This window comes from Ovis aries, chromosome 2 (assembly GCF_016772045.2).
Source record: "Ovis aries strain OAR_USU_Benz2616 breed Rambouillet chromosome 2, ARS-UI_Ramb_v3.0, whole genome shotgun sequence".
Lineage (NCBI taxonomy): Eukaryota > Metazoa > Chordata > Mammalia > Artiodactyla > Bovidae > Ovis > Ovis aries.
In genome coordinates, this window is record NC_056055.1 from 121,140,342 (window position 1) to 121,161,745 (window position 21,404).

The 21,404-nt window shown below is 38.7% G+C and overlaps 1 protein-coding gene across 17 annotated transcripts in view; it reads right to left on the reverse strand.

Moving 5' to 3' along the window:
* Positions 1-11,425, reverse strand: part of GULP1 (GULP PTB domain containing engulfment adaptor 1) — a 328,660-nt gene extending 317,235 nt beyond the window's left edge. For 10 of the 17 annotated variants that reach the window (XM_042243642.2, XM_060409645.1, XM_012131476.4 and 7 more), the window contains exon 1: positions 11,152-11,425. The gene's annotated coding sequence lies outside the window, so the exon portion shown is untranslated. The other 7 variants (XM_060409654.1, XM_060409651.1, XM_060409647.1 and 4 more) reach the window with 2 other exon arrangements.
* Between the last annotated feature and the right edge of the window lie 9,979 nt (positions 11,426-21,404).

Sequence of the window (21,404 nt, forward strand, 5' to 3'; positions counted from 1 at the left end):
TATGTACACAAATTATTTTTTCCTTAGTATTCACAGGAAATCAACAATACTGGCATGGTTATTTCTTACTAAACAGGAGATACAAAAATCTGTTTCACATATCTATTCTCTCTTGCAAAACATATTTACTCTCTCCTGCAATTTAAGAGGAACCTGAGGAGACAACACATTTATGTATGAAAAATAAATCCGTACAAGACAAAATTCCCAGCCAAATCCTTCCAAAAGTACTTAACGCTATAATGTGAGAAAGTTAAATCTGTTTTTTAATATACATATTCTAAAATAAAATGAAATGCTTCTTTGAACCGTGTCACTAAGTAAGATAATCAAAAACTGCACACATGCTTCTTGAATAAAGCAAATTACCTGCAAAATATGCACTATTTGTCAGATAGTAACTTTCAAAAACAATTTAGGACACCTCTGTACATCTACACACTATCAGATAAAACTGAGTTGCATGCATGAGTGCTAAGTCACTTCAGTTGTGTCCAACTCTTTGCAACCCTATGGACTGTAGCCCACCAGGGTCTTCTGTCCGTGGGATTCTCCTGGCAAGAATACTGGAGTGGGTTGTCATGCCCTACTCCAGGGATCTTCCCAAGCCAGGGAATGAATGCACATCTCTTATGTCTCCTGTATTGGCAAGCGAGTTCTTTACCAATAGTACCACGTGGGAAGCCCAAAACTGAGGTAAGTAACTTCCATTTCTTTTATTCTCATTAAATGACAGCTAAACCCACTGGCTGCTGCTGCTGCTAAGCTGCTTCAGTCGTGTCCACAGACGGCAGCCCACCAGGCTCTACCGTCCCTGGGATTCTCCAAGCAAGAACACTGGAGTGGGTTGCCATTTCCTTCTCCAATGCATGAAAGAAAAGTGAAAGTGAAGTCACTGAGTCATGTCCAACTCTCAGCAACCCCATGGACTCCAGCCTACCAGGCTCCTCCATCCACGGGATTTTCCAAGCAAGAGTACTGGAGTGGGGTGCCACTGCATTCTCCTGCTGCGAGTTCTTAAGAAAATAGTATAGGTTTCTAGAGGTTCTTAACCTTTATTGTGTCATGAATCCATTTAGCAATCTAATAAAGTCTATGGACTTCTTTTCAAAAACTCTATTCAAACGTACAAAATAAAATATAAACTATGTAAAAGAAGAATTCCATGGACTGTATAGCCCATGGGGCTGCAAAGAGTCAGACACGACTAAGCAACTTTCACTAAGACTGTTTGTGTGTGTGATTCCCTGACTTCAAAACTGAAATGTATCCTAAATCTCAGTGAGATATTCATTAGAGCAATAATGCTATTGTTTTATATCCAAGTCCATGTAACACCCCACCCCACCCCACCCCACCCCTGGCCCCAGAGTGTGAAATGGAGCACACACTCAACTCTTTATGACTCCAATTACATGTTAGTTAGACCTGGGAGAAAGAAAAAAAGATAGCAGGGTTTTGGTTTGTTTTTTTTTTTTTCCCCCAAAGTTCTTAAACTCCCATATGCAATTACTAACGATTATGGTCATTAACATGAAGAGAAAAAGGAGAAACATCTCCAAAGTTCTGAGACTGTTTGCTCTGTTAATCCATTCACATGGTTCTAGGCCTCGTATTTACTGTCTTGAATTGTCCTTATTCATTGCACGCTAACTCATCCTCATCCTTTGCACAGGAATCACCTCCATACTTTCTTTACGGACACTGCTTTCCCTCATGCTGATGGATAATCTCCACTCCTTACTTCTTCGACATTCTCTCCACTGTAACACAGAATTATATGGAAATAGCAAGTTCTATTTAAGTCTATTTAATTGGATATAGGTCTCTATCACCTACTACTAAAAGAACATAACTGCCAAGAAAAACTAGTGATCAACACATTAAATTCAACAAGATCGTACAAAAATACTTTTATTAGTCAAATTATAATTTAAACCTAGTTACATTTTTCCAAAACGAGAAGGGAGTGGGCAAAAATCGCAAATTTCTGTGAAGATTTAAGAGAAAGTCAGTATCTCATCGAATAAGGAAGTCCTAAAGATTTCTTTTTGTTTCAGTCACTCAGTCATGTCTGACTCTTTGTGACCCCATGGACTGCAGCATGCCAGGCTTCACCATGCCCTATCCTTCACCATCTCCCAGAGCTTGCTCAAACTCATGTCCACTGAGTCAGTGATACCATCCAACCATTTCATCCTCTGTCATCCCCCTTCTCTTCCTGCCTTCATTCTTTCCCAGCATCAAGGAATGAGTCTTTTTAATGAGTTGGCTCTTCACATCAGGTGACCAAAGTATTGGAGCTTCAGCTTCAGCACCAGTCCTTCCAAAAAATATTCAGAACTGATTTCTTTTAGGATTGATTGGTTTGATCTCCTTGCAGCCCAAGGGATGCTTCTCCAAAGGATCAGTTCTTCAGTGTTTAGCCTTCTTTATGGTCCAACTCTCACATCCAAACATGCATGACTACAGGAAAAACATAGCTTTGACTATATAGACCCTTGTGGGCAAAGAAATGTCTCTGCTTTTTAATATGCTGTCTAGGTTGGTCATAGCTTTTCTTCCAAGGAGCAACTGTCTTTTAATTTGATGGCTGCAGTCACCATCTGCAGTGATATGGGAACCCCCAAAAACAAAGATTTATTATAACATTGTTTCTCAAGGCCTCATCTGCACAACTCGAGGAGATTTCATTTTTCCAAATTAATTATAAATGTCCTAGTCGACCTAATTTAAGCAATTAAGCCTATGATAATCCAGATCTTATAAATTTAGTAGTAGTTCTTCTTTTAAAACTAATTAAAGACAATGTTGGCAATATAATAAATCTTAATTTTTTGCCATTAAGAATTTTAAAGTCTTTCTCCTATATATCCAGAGTCACAATGATGTATTAAAACAGAAATAATAGTTCACAGCACTTGAAAAAAATATCTACTCTTATTATAAAGCATTGCGACTTTGTAGATATGAAATTTCAGGAGACTTTTGCCATTTGAGATGGCATTTAGGTAATTTTGAATACAATCCATTTACTCAAATGTTACTCTTAACAATTCTCTCAAATCGTATTTTGCTAAACTACACTGCATTAAGCAGCTTCTTACTCAATTACTATATGCCAGCATAGATAAATTGCTTTGAAATTAACTCATTTATACAATTGTTCTTTACAATAAGCCAAATTTTTCTGCATTTATGTGTACTACCAGCAATGATCAACATTTAAGGACATTTTTACAATTATAATAATGCACATCCTCAAGGAAGTAGTAGGAAAGTTCTACATCAGACAAAATTCTGTATTTTTCTGCAGCTCTTCAAAGGCAGACAAAAATTAAACAGATTATGAGCATACCATGCACAGTGACTTTAAAAACACTTTACAAAGTACTCTGTCTTCTTAAATAAAACTCCTATCAGACATACCAAGCTGTGTTTTAACTCACCCAAATGGAGATCTGGGTAAATTAACCTATTTGCTGTTATAATTTTACTGGTACTCTTGATGGTTGTAAATAACCACAGGAGAAACCAAGAGGCTAAAATCAAGTTCATTCTGTTATATCAACCTTTTTTTTTTTTTTAAACTGAACACTAATTACTTTACAATATTGCGGTGGTTTTTGCCATACATTGACATGAATCAGCCATGGGTGTATATGTGTTCCCCATTCTGAACCCCCCTACCACCTCTCTCCCCATCCCATCCCTCAGGGTCATCCCAGTGTACCAGCTCTGAGCACCCTGCCTCATGCATTGAACCTGGACTGGTGATCTATTTCACATATGATAATATACATGTCTCAATGCTATTCTCTCAAATCATCCCACCCTCGCCTTCTCCCACAGAGTCCAACAATCTGTTCTTTGTATCTGTGTCTCTTTTGCTCTCTTGCATATAGGGTCATCGTTACCATCTTTCTAAATTCCATATATGTGCGTTAATATACTGTATTGGTTTTTTCTTTCTGACTTACTTTGTTCTGTATAATAGGCTCCAGTTTCATCCACCTCATTAGAACTGATTCAAATGAATTCTTTTCTACAGCTGAGTAATACTCCATTGTGTATATGTACCACAGCTTTCTTATCCATTCATCTGCTGATGGACGTCTAGGTTGCTTCCGTGTCCTGGCTATTATAAACAGTGCTGCGATGAACACTGGGGTACATGTGTCTCTTTCAATCCTGGTTTTCTCATTGTGTATGCCCAGCAGTAGGATTGCTGGGTCATATGGCAGTTCTATTTTCAGATTTTTAAGGAATCTCCACACTGTTCTCCATAGTGGCTGTACTAGTTTGCATTCCCACCAGTAGTGTAAGAGGGTTCCTTTTTTTTCACACCGTCTACAGCATTTGTTTATAGACTTTTGGATAGCAGCCATTCTGACCCGCATGAGATGATACCTCATCATGGTTTTAATTTACATTTGTCTGATAATGAGTGATGTTGAACATCTTTTCATGTGTTTGTTAGCCATTTGTATGACTTCTTTGAAGAAATGTTTGTTTAGTTCTTTGGCCCATTTTTTGTTTGGGTCGCTTACTTTTCTGGAATTGAGCTGCAGGAGTTGCTTGTATATTTTTGAGATTAATTCTTTGTCAGTTGCTTCGTTTGTTATTATTTTCTCCTATTCTGAAGACTGTCTTTTCACCTTGCTTACAGTTTCCTTCGTTGTGCAAAAGCTTTTAATTTTAATTAGGTCCCATTTGTTTATTTTTGCTTTTATTTCCATTACTCTAGGAGGTGGGTCATAGAGAATCGTGCTATGATTTATGTCAGAGAGTGTTCTGCCTATGTTCTCCTCTAGGAGTTTTATAGTTTCTGGTCTTACGTTTAGATCTTTAATTCATTTTTGAGTTTATTTTTGTGTATGGTGTTAGAAAGTGTTCTAGTTTCATTCTTTTACAAGTGATTGACCAGTTTTCCCAGCACCACTTGTTAAAGATCGTCTTTTCTCCATTGTATATTCTTGCCTCCTTTGTCAAAGATAAGGTGTCCATAGGTACATGGATTTATCTCTGGGCTTTCTATTCTGTTCCACTGATCTATATTTCTGTCTTTGTGCCAGTACCATACTGTCTTGATGACTGTTGCTTGTAGTATAGCCTGAAGTCAGGCAGGTTGATTCCTCCAGTTCCATTCTTCTTTGTCAAGATTGTTTTGGCTATTCAAGGTTTTTTGTATTTCCATACAAACTGTGAAATTATTTGTTCTAATTCTCTGAAAAATACCATTTGCAGCTTGATAGGGATTGCGTTGACTCTATAGATTGCTTTGGGTAGTATACTCATTTTCACTATATTGATATATCAACTTTTAATTACCCAAATTGGAGATCTGCTACCACAGCACACATGGTTCTGTCTGCTTTTCAGCTAAAATGCTGTCTAAACATACTCTTTCTTCATTCAAATACAAAGTGAGAAATAGAGCTAAGTTATCATTTGATGAAACATTACATAACTATTTTAAAAGGTTATATATCCAGTCCTGAATGATTCCTTTAGTAGGTTACTTGTGCTCTATATTTTCTTCTACCAAACCTCTCAGCTAGCTGTGTTTTGGTCATTTAAATGGCTATCATCACTTCTACAAGAGAATGGATTAAAGGCTGAACCCAAATCATTCAATCTGCTCTTGGTTAATAGATCTGTCAAAGATTAAGGTCCCTGAAATTCTTCGAGGACATGTGGTTGAAGTTTCAGGGAACAGGTCAACTATAACATCAGATAACCAAAAGAAATAGCTATACAATACAAGGAAAACATTACATTTACACACAATTCTCACCTCACAGAACCTTATAAATTTAGCAGTGGTAGTAATCTTTCAAGAAGTGCATTTACCTTCTGACAGTGGTTAACTGGGCGTTTGCCTGTATTCTAAAGAAAAGTAGAAAAGACTTTGATGATTATGTCACCATCAGAGCCATTAACCAAGAATGAGGATACCAGATCTTTCCCACTAATTTTCTTAACCTTTATGGGTGTAAATAAAAGCCTGAAAACCCCATTAAAATTTGGGGCAAAAAATCAAGTATCTTTAGTTAGATTTATCTGGGAAAGATTTTAAATTAATGGATAAAATTAATTCAGAAATATCAATTAGTTGAAATCATTTTCTCCCATGAAAAATATACCTAGCACAAACAGAGAAACATCAAAGAATACATATGGTCTATAATTCTATGTACATATATATACATATCCATATAAGCATATATGTGGAGGAGGGATATCCAAGTCTTGGAAGTTTCTAGTGTATAATCTGAATCTCCTCTTCAGAAACCATGTGATAAGGATTATATGTAGGTATATTTATATAAGGCTAATAGCAAGAAACAAACATGAAATAAAGACAGCTATTACTATGTAGATATTATCTCATAGGTACACTCTGAAAATATATACAATGTTATTTGAAACTCTTTTAAAAATTTATATTAATATTTGCAATCACAATTATTACATAAATTAATTCACTCATTCATATTGAGAGAGAAAATTAGAGCAATCTTTCCAAAACTATCCTTAAGTATACAATATTGAATGATGAAACTTATTCCAAATTTACCATAATTATACCACTTTAACAGTAAACAGAAAATTTGCACTTATTCTCCCGCACAATATTTGAGTCAATAAACTGTCCTCTGAGAAAAAACAATCATGCACTATATGCATCATTAGAGTGGTTGGAAACATTTTCTTAAAATAAAACAAACACAAAACTAGCAAATCACAGAACCTAAAAAGAGTATAAGAACGGTTTTCTAAGCCTAACTCTGGAATAATGACTTAGAAACATTATCTTTAAAAATAAAAGGTTGATTTCAACTTCATATCCTCACTGGAAGCAAAGCAATTTCTCTGCTCAAAGTTTATACTATTTTTCCTCTCTGAATTTGAATACGTTTCAGCTCCCATAGGAATAAGCTTAAGTTTCCTGAACTCTACATCCATTAAGACAAATACTATTAGATCTACCAGCCTCTAATGCATTTAGAGACCAGGGCTCACAGCAGTCAGGACCTGTAACGACTTTTGAATTCACTATTTTATTTGAATAAAATAACTTTTTTTGTTCTTCCAAGATTATAGAAAACAAATTTCAGTTTTTCAGAATGAACCACAAAGTACTGTGCTAAGTAGAATTTAAATTTTAAATTATCTTATATTCAGCAATGGTGAATAAGATTTTTAAGACTTTAAAATCAAAAGCAAAACTGGATATTTTACATTAAAATTACCCTATCACATCCTTGAACAGTCACTCATCCTGTGATTATTCAAGAAAAGTATCTGCTGTGTTAATATGACTATAAATTCAACTAAAATTGTCCCTATAATCCCACTTTTTACAGATTCACTTTTAATGATAAGGTTTCCTCAGTGGTTGAGTGGTAAAGAATCTACCTGCAACGCAGGAGACACATGTTCTATCCCTAGGTTGGGAAGATCCTCTAGAGGAGGGCATGACAATCCATTCCAGTATTCTTGCTGTGGAAAAAATCCCATCAACAGAGAGGCCTGGCAGGCTACAGTCCATAGGGTCAGAAAGAGTCAGACACTACTGAAGCAAGGAGCACTGCAGGGCACTAAGACTAAAATTAAAAGTTATGACTAAGTATTTTACCAATAGATCTTATCCTTTACTTACCCAATTTATTCTGTTTTATTTCTCTAATACAAGGACCTGTTCACCTGGAAAATAATTTTTACACATCCAAGAATACACTCAATTATAAAAATAGGTAGTTTGTTTTACTAATTGATATATCAAACTAAAAATTAAATATCTCGCAATTATTATACATGTTATCAATAGTTTAAAAGCCCATACATTATGGACAGCAATATAGATAACACATTATATGTTGGTAAAATGTGCAAGAAGTAAAATAACCTTCACAAATCACAGTGCTGAGAGGTTCAGGGCTGGGATTTGATTCAAGCCTGATGTTTCCTCAGACATTAAAAACAACACAACAAATATTGGTTGAATCAATTAATGAATGGCTCCTAAATCTACCCTCTAATTTTTTAAGGAAACTATTGTGGCTATTGGGAAAAGAAAGTTTGTTTATACATCATAAATGTATCTCAGTCTCTCAAGTGTTATTTCCGAGAAGGGAGCCAAATTCTGCAAATATGTTTGGTAATTTCTCATAAAAGTAAAATTGAGCTGGTCTTAAAAAAATAATTGGTCCATGAGTATAAATATAAACCAAAATAAAAAGTAAATGAATTTGCTGATTGTCCTTTTCTGTTTGAGAGAATGACTCAGCTTTTGCCATAAGGAAATCTCAGCCAGTATTCTTTAAAAATAAAATTTATAATTAAACTACAACTATGATTAAAATGCAAGCTAGCAATTTTTATAAATTAAACACAGATATGTCACTATTATATGTGCAATTTAGATATAAATTTTCCAATCTATCCCTATAAATCTCAGCTGAATCAACCAAGACAGAAGCCCTATGACCTTTACGCTTAAAAATATATTAACATAAATTCATCTCTTTAATGCTCACTATAAGCTTCTAACTACTGTAAAGGAAATTTCTTTACTTTGCAAGTGGAAAAACTGAAATCATAGACAGGGAAAACACTTTGCCAAGGGTGATTCATAAAGTCAATCTCAGAGAATAGGCTGATATCCACAATCTCAAACTCACCAACCCAGTGGAAATAAAAGCCATATCAGAATGTCTTACTGTTCAACAACCCCAAACCCACAACAGTAGACCTAGCTTCCTGAAAAAAAAAAAAAAAAGAAAACATGAACAGTTTTAACACAAAAAAGAAAGCCCCTAATTGCAAATAAGATTCTTCAGTTCCCAGCTAGTCTGAAACGTGGAAGCAGCAGGGCCTTACCTATTGGGCCAATGTGTGAATACTGAGATCACACCAACTTCTACTCCTTCAGGTGAAAGAGCAAGATCTATTATTGAGATCACTTTTGACAAACACAGGAAGACATTTGGACCCATTTTCCACTTCAATTTCATGGCCTAATTCTGTGCTGTTTGAGAATACCTAATTGAATTATTTGATTTAGGTGGAAAAACATCTGCTCCAAACCCAAGTCTTCAGTTCTTACTGGCTATGAAAACAAAGAACATCAAGGTCAAGGGCTTGAAGCTGCAGCAAGCCTGGTCCAAGCTGGGGAGAGAAATAGCAACAAAATGTGGGTATCCCCAAAATATGATCAGCACAAAAAGCATCAGATCCCCAGCTATTCCACTGCACCACTGATAGGGGCAATGGTCAGACTTCCCTCCTAGAGTACTTATTTCACTCTCCTCTGTCACATCCCACTGCAATCTATGCTTAGTTTATTTTTTTGGCCAGGAAAACTGATCTTAGTCACCTAAAAGTTCTCACTGCAAAAGAAACCCCTTGTTTAAACTCAAGTACAACCAACAGCTCCTTTCCAATCATCCCCTGCAACTTCCCCAGTCCCTTTTATGCCTGGCTACTGAGCTCAGTCTAGTTTGGGTGCCCGCCAGCTTCCTCTCTTCTTTCCTTGTCAGTCGTGAAAACTTGGAAAACACTCCTGGACAGCTCAAGCAGACCTTTTAGTTATCCAGTGGGGCAGTACCTTAGCCTGTCTGCTGTTTCCAGCAAAGCTTGTAGTCGCCAGCGACTGCACTCTCCCAATTGAGTTTTCTAGCAAGGCTACTTGTTTATATCGGGGAAGGAGGGAAAGAATGGCAGAAAGGCAGGCGATTTGCAAATTTGAAAAATGTCCAACTCCTTGTCTGAGTTTTCTACCTCCTCAAATTCAGTCTATCTCATTACTGCCCTCCTTTTAGCTACCCATTTGGCATCAAAGACAAAATCATCCCTATCAGGGTCTCCTTGTAGTCCCAGAAATTAGCAAGGGGAGTCACAACTGGAAACTCTCCAAAAACTTTTATTCTCTAGTGCTGATGCAAGATTAAAAAAAAAAAAAAAAAAAGTCCCAAAATAAATTTATTAAACCCTTCCTAGTTGCATTACTCTTTGTCAAACTTGCAGACTGAGTGCATGTAAATTTGATTGCCAGTGAAAGCTAAAGCTGGAGCAATTGGGGAAAACTGAGGACACAGGAAGAGGTACTTTGACTGACATCCCGCACTTACTCGGGGTTTGCCCAAGGTACTAAGTGCACCCGCCAAGCCCAACACCAGCTACGTCTCCCTTACTCTACCCTGGCAGGCTAGTTCCAGCTGCGGCTTCCAGCTTCCTGTTCAAGTTCCATTCAACATCGTAAACACATTCCAAGAAACCCAGCCTGCCCAGAGTTGCCTCCCGCACACAGGGAACTCTGAGCTGCGGCCCCACGAGCCACGGGGAAGAACCGATTGTGCTGGGTCCTGATGCGTGCAGGGAGCCAGCCCCCGAGGTGGTGGACCCCGGGGAGCGAGCTCGGCGCGGGAACTGAGAGCCCAGGGTCTCATCAACCCGCAGCGCCGCGCGCCGCTCTAAGGTAGAGCCTGCCTGAAGGAACTGCATGACCCACCCAGTCAAAGGGTAACCGTGTGGGCGCCGCCCCTGAGTTTGGGCCCTCCCAGCCCTGGGCTTTAAAGAATCGGCGGCCCGGCCTCGGAGCTTCGCGCCTCCCCACCCCCATGCCCACACACTGCCGGAGCCAACAAAAGGGAGGTTACGCTGCAAGAAGTTTCGCTCCTGGGTCGCCTCGCGGTGACCCGGCGATGACTTGCCTGCTCAGCCCCGTCTGGTCCGCACACTCTCCGCCGTTCGGATGTGCCGGCGTCCCGCCAAGCTCCTGCCCACCGGCCCCGGCCCCCCGGGACCAAAGTTCCCACAAAGGGCTCCAGGAGTCGGGAGACCGCGGCGTCCCCGACCTCGGAGGCTCTCCGTCATCATCCCGGCAGCACTGCCACGGCAGTCGTCAACAGGTCTCAGCCGCCCTTCTTGCGGAACGACTCCCTGAGCTTTTCACGGTCCCAGTTTTTGCAACCTGCCCCGCGGCCGCACGCAGCGCCGCGCTACCCCTTCCTTCCCCGCCACCCGGCCGCGGCTGACCACCGCCCGCCGCCTCTCGGGATGTCAGTTTAAAAGCGACTGTCTGCTACCTGGCGGGACGCGCGGCCCCCCGGGAAGCCCTCAGAGGAAACCGCGGTCTCTCCGTACCTTCCTGACGGATACAGTCGGGTCAGGCTCCGGGCAGGGGCGTGGAGAGCCGCGGGCGTCCTCGCGGCCGGGCGATCTCCGCTCAGGCACAGCCGCGGCGCCGTCTCCGTGGCCGAGAGGGAAAGTTTCTCTACGTCAACGGCGAGCTGGCCTCGGGACCCTCCGGCTCCCGTCCCCTCCCTCGACGCGCTCGCGGCCCCCTCCCTCCTCTTCCTAATCGGCTGAAGCCGTTGCTGGCGCGGGCTGGCGGCTGGGGCTCGAGGCTCGGGACTCCGGGTCGCTCCCGGCTGGGAACGCGGGGCTCCCCCTCTCGGCCAGAAGGAAAGTCTCCCAGACGCGGCTGGCGCACTTGGGGCGGTCTCCTTGGACACTTCCAAACGGGACGCCTGTGTTCCAGCTCGCTGACTTTCTTCAGTCCTGGATGCTCGTCTCCGAGGGGCCCACTGGGTGCTGTGGCATCTGCACGAAGGACCCAAGGGGGAGAGGAATGTGGAGAAGGCTAGGCCTTTACCTAACCCAGTTCTTAGTTGGCACAGAAGCCAAAACACAGTTCCACCCACCCCCCTCTTCGTCCCCCCGCCGCGTTTCCTTTTGAACCTCCTCCCTGAAGAACCGGATCGCGATTATTAGCCTTCCCTTATCTCTCTGTGTTTCCGAATACAATTTTAAAACACTTTTGCTGCTTAGCAAGGGGAGAGGGAGGTTAAAAAGAAAAAAAATGTCAAAAAAGCACACATACGAGTAGACCATTGCAGCGTTTATCAGGAAAGCATTAACACAGTTGCTGTGACTCTGACCGCACCTCAACACTTTTTTTTCATTTTTTTCTCAGTTTTTAAAAACAGACTGAATCTCTGCACTTCTTTATGCCTTAAAAAAGCAGAAAAAGAAAAGAAAAAAAATATCTCCAACACCAGATCATGCTCATTTTCTCCATTCAGATATTAACCTCCACAATTCAAGACTTCTATATGGGGTTCCAGGGAAAACAACAAACCATTTTCACTAACACGTTTAAGCGATTCTTTGAGGATGAGAGGACATTTACCAAAGTTTTGGGGGACGCCGCGAAGAATTTAGTTTACTATCCTTTTTTTTTCAATTTGAACGTGAAAACAGATGGAGAAAGGGGAAAACAAAAGGGAGTTTTTTGCAGGACTAACAAATATACTGTATTACAGTGGAATCCAGGGCTTAGAATCAAACTAGTCGTATTCCTTTCCAGATTCCGTGCTTAACTCATTCTGTGCCCTAGGACATCGGTCGCAAAACAGCTGCCAAAAGGAGTTATATAATAGAACTCGCAGAGTCACAGTCACATTTACAGGAATTAGACTAGTGTCAGGCACAGAGAAGGTATTCAATAAATATTTGGTTCTTGTATGCCACTAGATTTGACTATGACTAGGAGAAGATGGTACTAGAAATTTCCCCCAAAGACCTTAACTGAATCAGTGTTCTTCTCCCTAATGTTTTTTTTTCCACTAGAAAAGATACAACATCACAATTATTCAAACAAACAAAAAAACAAACAAACAAACTCTAAGTTTATGGATTACCCAGCTCCAGTCAAACTCCCCTTACTTAAAATACAAGCAACTGAAGTCCAAGAATCTTAATTGATTTTCCCCAAATCTCGTTGTTTCTAGGTACTAAAGCTAGGACCAGAAACCAGGCTCTTAGCTCGTAGGCCGAGTCCTTTTTCAACTATGTTTTCCACTTTATATCACAACAATCAAGCAGTAAATTAATTACATTTAAAACATTAATCATAGGACAATGCTTGTTGCTTTTTCTGTAAATAACCTTTAAACAATTAATTTTCAAACAACCACTAAAAAATAAATGATGTCAATAGGTGATCAATTAATATTAAAATGATTATAAGAATAAATCAAATTATAGCCCACAGCATTGATACTTAGGAATAATGAGGTTGACCAGATGACCAAATCCATGCTTATATAATTATAAATATATAGGTATGTTCTTTTAACACAATATTTTAAAATTAAATACAGAACTCTAGGCTCCCAAGGACACACCAACAAATCACTGGGATCTATGGCCCTCACTTTGAGAAACACTAGTTTAGTCTTCAGTACTCTGGCTCCACTTGAAAGAGTAGGTCATAAGAATAAATAAGGCTGCAGAACTCAAGCATAAGCTCCATCATTTAAATTAATGGAAAAGTTCATAGCATGTACTTATTTCTTATTCATTTGCCTCTGATATCTTTAAAGAGAAGTTTTTCTAAACCTTTTCAGATCTTACTCAATGTTGAAAGTAGCCTGAACTTTTTTACATAATTGGACTTTTATATAATTCCCAGGTTCTCAGAGATATCTTCCTTCAGAATAGGGATTATCTACTACACGAGCCTCCTCCTGAATTAGCCACTAAAATAATTTCTTGAAGGCATTTCTTAGTCTTCTCTTTAGAGTTCTATACTCCCTTTCCATGAGACTTGGAAGTTACCAAAAACAGAAAAAATTATAACCGTAAAGTACATCTATCATGGATGAATGAATGGGGATGCACTGAATCCCCATAACTGTCTTTTTCTAATCATTACCTACAGAGTTAAAGATTACTTGTCTTTATATTACCTCCCAATGTTTAAGATCTCTAAACATGCTATTGCTAATTTTTATAACCTGACTTTTGATACAAAGTGCTTTATGAAATATCTTAGAAGTACAACAATCTCAAAGATGTCAGAACCAAGTTTTTAAAAACACTAAAATGAAATAGAACAAGATTTAAAATCAGATCTATAGCATGCTCCAGGAACTGAAGATGCAGGATAGCAAGGAGATGGGCTGCAGAGGCTCTGGCAGGGCACCACCATTACAATGTGCCTAATTCTACTTATAGGAAATATTCAGATTTCCATTTGAAAAGTCTTCACATGCATCATAGGAACATACCATTTACTGAATGATCCATTCTTTTCCCAGTGATCTTAGAAGTAATCCTTGGTGGTTTAGTCACTAAAGTCGTGTCCGACTCTTGCAACCCCATGAACTGTAGCCTGCCAGGCTCCTCTGTCCATGAGATTTTCCAGCAAGAATACTGGAGTGGGTTGCCATTTCCTTCTCCAGGTGGTCTTCCCGACCCAGGAATCGAACCCGAGTCTCCTGCATTGCAGGAGATTCTTTCCCAACTGAGTTACAAGGGAAGCCCAAAGTAATCCTTACCGTATATTAATTTAGATATAAAATAGGATCTGTTTATGAGCTTCCAGGTGTGATAAAACAATAAAGAGAATGCAGTAAGACTCCTTCCAACTCCCACCAAAATAGGTGTTATACAGACTGAAATTCAACCAGGGTTCCTTTCCAGCCATGTCAGTGGAGCTCATCCATTAGTCTGTAGAAAGGGGAATCTTTTCTAACTATAAAGACACCCTCAGCTCTTAGCTAAACACCTGCAGAGCTTCCTTGGAAGGGTTCTCAATGTTTTTCTAATTTGCACAAAACTACCATATGGGCTAGCAGCAGTCCTTTGCCATTTATCTTTCAGTGTATTCCTGCAATAAAACATTATTAATTGCCTTAGCCTATAATTGTTCAAAATATGTGTTCAGTAAGTTCCCCTTAACTATTTCCTCATCAAAAGTTTCATCATTATTCTCTCATTTATTTTTCCAAGTGAACTTTGGAATAATTCTATTAAGTTTCCTTATCATATCTTCTTCTTTCCTACCTTTGATCACTAAACTCTTCTGTTAGAATTGTGTTAAACTTATATGTCAGCCTACTTGAATCACTTCATTATTCAATTTTTTCTTCTGATCTTGAAACAGAAGATGCATTTCTATCTTGAAAAGAGTGGACTTCTGCACCCATTCATATCATATCTTTACCTTCCAGCCCATTAGCCCATAAAACTGTCACTCGTTGGGTGCCTTGTTTTCTGCTGAGAATGAAAAGGCCTTTATTCTACAATAACTACAGAGCACAAACAACACTTGGAATGTCACAGCCTGACTTTATAGTAGAAAAGGGGGAAAACAAAGATCTTGATCCAGGTCAGGTTTCCACTTCTAGTTCCAGTTCACATGCATCCGAGACTGTAGTGAGTGCCTTGTGAGGAAGCCAGTCATGATCAAAAGAGAAAAACTTGTAGCAGCTTTATGGAAAGGCTTGGCCTAATGACCAGGGCTGGTCTCCTGAGATACGCTTTCCTGCCTCAGCATTTGGAGGCCTGGAAAGTTTGCTCAAAGTAGTTTTATTTTCACGAGAAGCTGCAGAATTCAGAAGATATTTTGTCCACTTGAAGACTCACATACTTAAAATACAAGAAATAGAACAAACAAATCTTATTGCAAAAAGAACTAGGTATTTTTCTTTTAATTAGGTTGGAAACAAATAATACATTCTAGATTGTCTAAAAGTGATTTGGGGCACAAGAAAACCTTTGATTTGAAAATTGTGATTTGTGTTCTTTCACGAGAATACTAGTTTCTTAAATGCCTTTCAAAGTTTTACATCAGAATTTACCCAGACTGGATGAGCAGGGCCTGACAAAAATGTAAAGCACGTGAGGGCACCTATACACTTGATTTTGACATGATGTGATTTGGGGAAATGTCATCATCCTTTAAAATGCAAAGGGGCATTGGCTCCTATCACAATCTAACCACAAAACACTGAGTCTCTTTTTCATTACAGGGATAAAATAGTACTAACCATGGTTCTTCTGCAAAGGCAATCTATGGTATGAATTGCTAGAACACGGATTTGTCATGTTGGTTCCATGTCAACAATCTCTCTAGCCTGGCAACCTGAGAACACACGCAGAGAAAGTGCCATCAGTTCAGTGGAAATTGGATGGTTTTCAGTGGGTGTAACTGTGCGAGCCCATTGTTCACTGTCAAAAATGAAGCTCTCCAGAAGCAATTTCAAAATCACACAGACATTTCACATATACCAATAGTGTAGGTAAGGATCATCTATTTTCCACAAAATGAATTGCTAAAAACTTGAAGATGAACACCACTGTCTAAAAATACAATGTTCTGTGTGAAAATCTATACATTATAAAAGTTAAGAAGATAATAAAATACTTAAGGAAATGAAGTTGTTTTTATTGAAAATTCTGTGCACTTTACCGTGGGCTTAGGGAAGAATTAGTGAAGTGTAAGTGAAAGGTAGAATTAATTTAACTTCATGAGAGAGTGTTTAAATTTTGAAGGAAGCCTTCACAGGTTCAATTCTATTTACCAAAATAAGTTTCAGATATTGCTTATAACTGTAAATTTTGAGGCTGTTGATTTTTGAAGGAAAAAGCACAGCATAGAGTTTTAAAGCATGAACTTTGAAGTAATAGTCATGAGTTCAAATATGTGTGATGCCACACTGGCTATGGAATCTTGGACAAATAACTTCTCTTGTTTTAATTAGATTCCTCACTTCTGAAACATAATTGTCAAAATTATCAGAGTTCATAAATGTAATGCATTTAGCGTAGTCTAACTCCAGGGGATCTTCCAAACACAGGGATCAAACCCAGGTCTCCCGCATTACAGGTGGATTCTTTACCAACTGAGCGAGCAGGGAAGCCCATAGTCTGGCAAGAAAATATAAAATATATGGTAGTGGTATATGGAAACATGTAAAGTTATTCAAACTTTTGATATGTTTATGTGAGTTTCTTTGGACACTGAATCAATATGGGCCAAAATAAAAGGAAAATAGTTACCTTGGCTAAAAAACAGACTATAACTGTACAGTTTTCTTTGAGAAATTAAGAGATATTTCTGACATTTTTGTCAAGAAATAAGAAATTTGATGGTTAAGAGCTACAAACTATTCCATATAAAATAATAAGCTATAAGGATCAGTTCATCACTCACTCATGTCCGACACTTTGCACCCCATGGACGCCAGCACGCCAGGCCTCCCTGTCCATCACCAACTCCTGGAGTTTACTTAAACCCACGTGCATTTAGTCAGTGATGCCATCCAGCCATCTCATCCTCTGTCGTCCTCTTCTCCTCCTGCCCTCAATCTTTCCCACCATCAAGGTCTTTTCAAATCAGTCAGTTCTTCACATCAGATGGCCAAAGTATTGGAGTTTCAGCCTCAACATCAGTTCTTCCAATGAATATTCAGGACTGATTTCCTTTAGGATGGACTGGTTGGATCCCCTTGCAGTTCAAGAGACTGACTGTCAAGAGTCTTTTCCAACACTACAGTTCAAAAACATCAATTCTTCAGCACTCAGCTTTCTTTATAGTCAACTCTCATATCCATACATGACTACTGGAAAAACCATAGCCTTGACTAGATGGACCTTTGTTGACAAAGTAACGTCTCTGCTTTTTAATATGCTGTCTAAGTTGGTCATAACTTTCCTTCTAAGGAGTAAGCATCTTTTAATTTCATGGCTGCAGTCACCATCTGCAGTGATTTTGGAGCCCCCCAAAATAAAATCTGACACTGTTTCCACTGTTTCCCCATCTATCTGCCATGAAGTGATGGGACCAGATGCCATGATCTTCATTTTCTGAATGTTGAGCTTTAAGCCAACCTTTTCACTCTCCTCTTTCACTTTCATCAAGAGGCTGTTTAGTTCCTCTTCACTTTCTGCCATAAGGGTGGTGTCATCTGCATATCTGAGGTTATTGATATTTCTCCCGGCAATCTTGGTTCCAGCTTGTGCTTCCTGCAGCCCAGCATTTCTCATGATGTACTCTGTATATAAGTTGAATAAGCAGGGTGACAATATACAGGCTTGACATACTTCTTTTCCTATTTGGAACCAGTCTGTTGTTCCATGTCCAATTCTAACTGTTGCTTTCTGACCTGCATACAGATTTCTCAAGGGGCAGATCAGGTGCTCTGGTATTCCCATCTCTTTCAGAATTTTCCACAGTGTATTGCGATCCACACAGTCAAAGGCTTTGGCATAGTCAATAAAGCAGAAATGGTGGAGAGGTCTGACAGAATGTGGTCCACTGGAGAAGGGAATGGCAAACCATTTCAGTATTCTTGCCTTGAGAACCTCATGAACATTATGAAAAAGCAAAATGATAGGTGATTGAAAGAGGAACTCCCCAGGTCAGTAGGTGCCCAATATGCTACTGAAGATCAGTGGAGAAATAACTCCAGAAAAAAGCAAAAACAATACCCAGTTGTTGATGCGACTGGTGATAGAAACAAGGCCTGATGCTGTAAAGAGCAATATTGCATAGGAACCTAGAATGCCAGGTCCATGAATCAAGGCAAATTGGAAGTGGTCAAACAGGAGATGGCAAGAATGAACGTTAACATTCTAGGAATCAGCGAACTAAGATGGACTGGAATGGGTGAATTTAACTCAGATGACCATTGTATCTACTGCTGTGGGCAGGAATCCCTTAGAAGAAATGGAGTAGCCATCATGGTCAACAAAAGAGACCAATATGCAGTACTTGGATGCAATCTCAAAAACAACAGAATGATCTCTGTTCGTTTCCAAGGCAAACCATTCAATATCACATAATCCAAGCCTATGCCCCAGCCAGTAATGCTGAAGAAGCTGAAGTTGAATGGCTCTATGAAGACCTACAAGACCTTTTAGGACTAACACCCAAAAAAGATGTCTTTTTCATTATAGGGGACTGGAATACAGAAAATACTGTACTCAATTATACCTCAATTAAAATAGAAATTTATTTACAAAGTTAAACATATTTTTAGATATGTTATACATCAATTAATTCTAGATGTACAACATAATGATTTCATACAGATATATATTCTTTTTCATTAGAACTTTCTGAATTTATTTTTTATTGAAATATAATTGCTTTACAATATTTTGTTAGTTTCTGTTGTACAATGAAGTGAATCAGCTATATGTATGTATTTTTAAATGATCACAACAGTAAGTCTTGTTAACATTCATCACTAACACAGATACAATTTTTTTAAGATCTGCTCTTGTAGCAACTTTAGTATATACAATACAGTATTATTAACTACAATACTATTAACTACATTGTATTCCCAGTACTTATTTATTTTGTAACTGGAAGTTTAAACTGGTGGTCAAGAGGTATCAATTTCCAGTTGTATATTTATTTTAATGTTTTAAGTGATCAGTTGCATTTATTCAGATATTGCCAGTTTTTCTACCAATGTGCCTTTTCTGTCCCAGATTCCCACAGAGCATTTATATCTCTTAGTCTCCCCTAATCTCTGACAGTTCCTTGCTTTCTGTGTCTTTCATGACCTGGATTATTTTGAAGAGTAATAGCTGAATATTTTGTAGATTGTCCCTCAAATCAAGTTTGTTTGCTGTTTCCTCATAGTTAGACTGAGGTCATGAGTAATTGGGAAAATACCACAGAAGTAAAGAGTCATCGTTGTATCATCAATAAGGTACATGATATTGACATGAACTCACACTGGTGATGTAAACATGGTTAAGGTAGTGTCCACCGGATTTCTCCACTGTAAAATTACTCTTTTTATCTTAGTAATTAATTATTTGGGAGGAGATACTTTGAGCAGAAAAGAATTTATGTTTTCTAATTGTGATGCTAGAAAAGACTCTTGAGAGTCTCTTGGACTGTAAGGAGACCCAACCAGTCAGTCCTAAAGGAAATCAACCCTGAATATTCATTGGAAGGACTGATGCTAAATCTGAAGCTCCGATACTTTGGCCACCTGATACAAACAAACAACTCATTGGAAAAGACCCTGATGCTGAGAAAGACTGAAGGCAGGAGGAGAAAGGGAAGACAGAGGATGAGATGGTTGGGTGGCATCACCGACTCAATGAACATGAACTTGGGCAAACTCTGGGAGATAGTGACAGACAGGGAGGTCTGGAATGCTGCAGTCCACAGGGTCACTTGCAAAGAATTAGACATGACTTAGGGACTGAACAACAATAATTTGGATATTATGTAAATATCCTATTTCTCCTTAAACTACTGGCCAATGACTTTAACATGCACTGATGAATCTTGCCTGCAGCAATCACTACTGTAGTGCTCTAAGAGTGATTTTTCTTTTTTTTTTTTCACATTTTTTTTTTTTTGTAATTATTAATTGGGATTCTTTTGTAAGAATTCTTTCACACTTTCTTTGTAAGGAAGTGTGTTTCTTCCACCTCATCTAATATTACCATTTGACTGAGTTTGGTTTGAATCTTAAAATACTATCTGTTCAAAGAACTGCTGTAAGTGTACTGCTAGGGAGCAGGAATAATGGAGGACAGGCCTGCTCCAGGAGTTGCATCATCACTCATGCAGCATTCAGAACTGAGCATCTCCAATGTCAGTCACTGAGCTGGTGCGGGAGAAATGACAATGAATAAGTACAGTCTTTATATTTAAGGAACTTACAGTCTAATAGACGGAAACCCGTGTAATAAATAAATGCAAGTTAGGCACTAACATAGAAATACATTCCTTAACTATTGGGAGCAGGGTGTGCTAACAATTTAGAAATCAGGTACGCTGTCACAATGTGAGCTGAGTTTTGAAAGGTGATTGGGTATATAGCAGGCAGGCAAGATGGAGAAAGGTACTCTCGGCAGAGAGAATGGCATGATTGTAGGCTGAGAAACTTGAAATCGAAAGATAAACACTAGGAAGTTCAAAAAGATTAGTGGGTTAGCAAGTATTCAGTGACAGTCCTAAATTTACCTTGTAAATCTTTGTGATGAGAGCTACTCAGAATCTTACACTACTTTTGTGTTAGAAAATGCACTTCAGTGACCATTTAGGTAAGGTATTGAAACTGTGTAAAATTTTAAGTAGGGAGATCAATTAAGGGACTTGGGTTTTTTTTTTTAATCAAATTTAATATTTTGTGGTATCTGAGTGATAAATATTAATATAAACTTTAGAGTGAGGTGATTATTTTATCGAGAGAAGGTACCAGTTATGGGGTCTTATAGCTCAATAAGTTTGGGGTCATGACTCTTTAGCATTTTTGAGTATCCTAAATTCTGCATTATTTGGGTTTCAAATTCTATTGAATTCTGAGAACAGCAAACAATATAATACAATAATGGAAAATCTAGATTTTGCAGCCACTGCTTTTGTCTAGCTACCTTTACAGCCTGTAATATATATTTTCATAATTTTTAATAGTACATAGAAAATTAGAGTGATGTAGTAACCTCTATGAATCTATTAAATCTACATTCTTAGAGTTATATTTGTATAAGAAACATCACTCTTTTCATTATTTTAAGCTAATATTTAATTTCAGCTGTTGGGAAACAAAGCAATGGGAGTGAAGCCAATA